Here is a 4,583-nt window from a genome sequence, read left to right as displayed (position 1 = left end):
TTGGTAGACAAAAATGGACATGAGATAAGTGAAATAGAAATTTTTTAAGTTAGGGGCAATTTGGTAATCTAGTAATTAAAATGAATTAAAAGGGAAAAAGATGGCAAAAATCATCATCTTCTTCATTAGGACGAAATCAGCAAGGGGGGAAGCCATAGTTAGGGTTTTCAAGCTTCCAAGCTCCATAGTAAGTGATCCCAAGTCCCGTTTTTAATGTTTTTTACGTTTTTGGAGTCCCGGTAGCTTAATTTAGCTTATTCTAGCAATAATTTAACCTAGGGCTTATATTTGGAAAAATACCCATAGGTGAAAAGTGTTTATTTTGATGTTTTATGATAGAATATGAAGCTAGAAATTATGTTAAACAACTTTTGCTAAGCGATTTTAAGTGAAAACGAGTAAAACGACATAATCGGTAAAAATACCTAATGTTCATAAGTACATGTTAGAGTGGGAATTTGATGTTGCCATAGAAGGGAAAAATGTTCAGAATGTTATAAAACATAAGAATAAGAGATGAAGTTTAATTTCCGAGCCTTGGGGCAAAAATATAATTATGTAAAAATTTAGGGGCAAAATTGTAATTTTGAAAAAGTTAGAGTCGAGGGCTGTTTTGATGAATGTGATTATTAAATAAGTTAAATTTACTATTTTAGATCAAGAAGTACGAAACTCGAGGTTAGACAAAGGGAAGAATAAAGTTGAAGACTAAGTTGGTGAATTTGGCTATAATTGGTACCGAGGTAAGTTTACGGTAAATAAATGCAATATTTCAATATTTATTATCAATGCTGTTATTTTCCAGCAACTATGAATTCATTTTATGAATTTATTTGATGATGATCTAAGCATGAAATGATAGAGAATTAAAATTAAAAAGTCCCGTTGATACATAAGGATGGTACTGGATACGAATGTCATGACATTTGGGTAAAGAGGTCCCATGTAAGACCATGTCTGGGACATGGCATTGGCACCGAGATGAGAGGTCCCATGTAAGACCATGTCTGGGACATGGCGTTGGCACCGAGATGAGAGCTCCCCTATAAGACCATGTCTGGGACATGGCATGGGCACCAACATGAGAACATCCCATGTAAGACCATGTCTGGGACATGGCTTTGGCATGTTATTATCAGAAGAGACCCGAGTATCCTTATTATTCCAATGTAGCTCAACGGGCTTGTAAATGAATCATTTTCATGAAAGTTCAGTTTAAAGCATAAATGGCAAGCTCAGGTAAGTTGTGAGACTTAAGAACTTATTATACTATCAATTGATATTCAACGATGCAGCAAGGATTGAGTAAGTTATGCACACAAGTATTCTAAGTAAACAAGTAAGAAAACTAGTATGAGATTAACTAAAGAGTAAACTAGAGATATAGACATTGAGTTTAATTATTTAAGTTAAATATTGTTATTTATTTGCTAGTAAACTTACTAAGCTTTATGCTTACTTCTTTTATTTCTCTTTCTCTTATAGTATTGCAAAGCTACTTCAAGGATCCTAAAGAAGTCGGAGATCGTCCACACTATCAACTACAACTGCTCGGTATTTTATATCGAAACACGTTTGAGTTATGGCATGTATAGGGATTTAGTTACTTTGTATGTTTGTAATGATGATTTTGCTAATGAGTGATGTGTAAGTATTTGATGATGTATGGTCATTAAAATGGTTAAGGATGAAGGTGTTTGTTGTTATGAAAGATTAGGTGATAAATTATGCATGGAAATCATGAAAGGATAAAATTTTGCAAAGAAACAGAATTCAGGCAGCACAGTGACATGAATTTGAAAAATCACCCAAGATAGTATAAAATAAATTAGAGGGTGAATGATATATGTAATTAAAGCTTGTTGAGTCTATTTTCATGGAAAAATAACGATGTAGAAAAAGGAAATTTATATTTTAAGATATGTGAATTTTAGTAAGATAGGGTCAGAACTGTTTTTGGAGTCCCCTGTTCTGAGTTTAGAAAATAATTACAAATTGTACAAAAATGGTTATGAGTTGAAATTTACATGCTTAGATTACTTAATGAGTCTATTTTCTGTAGAAACAAGTAATAACTTCATATGAAAATCCTACAGTGAGAAAACTTATTTTTAGTAACAAGAGGTCAGAATAGTCGAATGGTGAAACAGGGGAGACTTTAACTAATAAACTGTACTAATTGGCTAAACCAAAAATTCTAAAAATTTTATGGTGAGTAGATATATGAGTCTAGTTTCAGGGAAAATTTACGGAATTAAATTTCGAGTTCTGTAGCTCAAGTTATAATTAATTTAGAAACTGCTGCGCGATTGGACAGATTTGCTGTAAATACTGAAATAAATTTTCAAACCTAGTTTTTATGCTCCGAATTGGTAAGATAAGCTAAATAATGCCTCGTGCTCGACTCCGGAAATGATCTCGGGTAAGGGGTGTTACATTTTGTTGGTATCAGAGCAGGTTTAGTCAGTTCTTGGAAATACTCGGTATGAATAAGTGTCTACCTATACATGCCATACTTATATATTTTGATAGTGTGACGACTCCTGACGATTTTAAAATGTTTTCTTTTATAGTTATGGATCCTGAACGAGCTAGTACAGATGAAGTAGAGAGTAATGCGCCTATTCCCGCAGAAGGGACGGTGCCATCAGATGTTAATGTTAGTGAAAGACCTGCATCAGATAGACTGGGAGGAGGAGCTAGAGAAGCCTTCTTCCAAGCCATGACTGATTGGTTTGCCGAGTTCATTCGTACGAATCCGGCTGTAAGACCTCCACCCCCTCAAGATTCACAGGTTCCCCATGTAGCTTCCCCAGCTGCAGGTATATTTATCAGGGAGAGACCACCTGTTGATAAGATTAGGAAGCAAGGGGCTGAAGAATTTCGGGCTACCAAAGATGACGATGCAGAAAAAGCAGAATTCTGGCTTGAGAATACCATCAGGGTTTTTGAAGAATTATCTTGTACACCGGAAGAATGTATGAAGTGTGTGGTCTCACTTCTCAGAGATTCCGCTTATCATTGGTGGAAGACAAAAATATGTTGTGTTGAAATGCCAGAATGGAGAATTACTTTGGGTTAAATCTAATCAGACAGAGGGATTATCCGATACGATTTCAGTTATGACAGCTCAGAGGTGTGTTAGAAAAGGGTATGATGTTTATTTGGCGTATGTGTTGGATACTAAAGTATCTGAGTTAAAGATACAGGCAGTGCCAGTTGTATGTGAATTTTCTGATGTGTTTCCAGAGGAATTACCAGGGTTGCCACCAGAAAGAGAAGTGGAATTTTCTATAGATTTGATTCCGGGAACTGCCCCAATTTCCATAGCTCCGTATCGTATGGCTCCTACAGAATTAAAAGAGTTAAAGGCACAGTTACAGGAACTTGTTGACAGAGGTTTTGTTCGTCCGAGTCATTCACCTTGGGGTGCTTCAGTTCTGTTTGTGAAAAAGAAAGACGGGTCTTTGAGATTGTGTATTGACTATGGGCAGCTTAATAAGGTAACTATAAAGAATAAGTACCCGTTGCCTCGAATTGATGACTTATTTGATCAACTGAAAGGTGCCACAGTATTTTCAAAGATTAATCTCCGATCGGGTTATTATCAGTTACGGGTAAAAGAGCCAGATGTGCCAAAGACAGCTTTCAGAACCAGGTATGGGCATTATGAGTTTCTGGTTATGCCGTTTGGGTTGACTAATGCACCTGCAGTATTCATGGATTTGATGAACCGGATATTCAGACCGTATCTAGATAGGTTTGTAGTAGTTTTTATTGATGACATTTTAGTTTATTCTCGGGATGAAACTGAGCATGCAGAACATTTGAAAATAGTGTTGCAAATTCTGCGTGAAAAGAAACTTTATTGTAAATTCAGTAAATGTGAATTTTGGCTTCGAAAGGTAGGTTTTCTCGGACATATTGTATCCGCAGAAGGCATCAGGGTAGATCCGAGTAAAATTTCAGCTATTGTCAATTGGAGTCCACCGAAGAATGTATCTGAAGTTAGAAGTTTCTTGGGTTTAGCTGGTTATTATCGGAGATTTGTACAAGGGTTTTCTATGATAGCTTCTCCAAATGTAACACCCCAAACCCGAAACCGTCATCGGGGTCGAACACGAGGTGTTGACTGGCTTTACCCTCTTACAAAATTTATTTTCCAGACACTGCCCAATCTGTGTACTAGTCGTTTTAAAATTCATATCTTGAGTTTCGTAACTCGAAAATCAGTTTCGTAATTTTTCCCGGAAACTAGACTCATGTGCCCATCTATGTATTTTTTTCTAGAATTTTTGGTTGGGCCAATTAGTACAGTTTATTAGTCAAAGTTCCCCAAGTTGCAGGGGTCGACTACACTGACCTTTGCCCATTACGACTGGGATATCTCCCTGCACGGGGCTTCAATACTGTTGCCGTTTGTTTCTATGGAAACTAGACTCAGAGAGGAATCTGCACATATATGGTACGACCCCTAATTATCTCTGGTTAATTTATAATGAATTTCCAAAGTTGGAGCAGGGAATCCAGAAACCGTTCTGGCCCTGTCCCACTAAAATCGGATTATCTCTTAATATACTGCC

Source organism: Gossypium hirsutum, chromosome A04, assembly GCF_007990345.1.
Source record: "Gossypium hirsutum isolate 1008001.06 chromosome A04, Gossypium_hirsutum_v2.1, whole genome shotgun sequence".
In the NCBI taxonomy this organism is placed as follows: Eukaryota; Viridiplantae; Streptophyta; class Magnoliopsida; order Malvales; family Malvaceae; genus Gossypium; species Gossypium hirsutum.
This window is presented reverse-complemented; position numbering follows the sequence as displayed.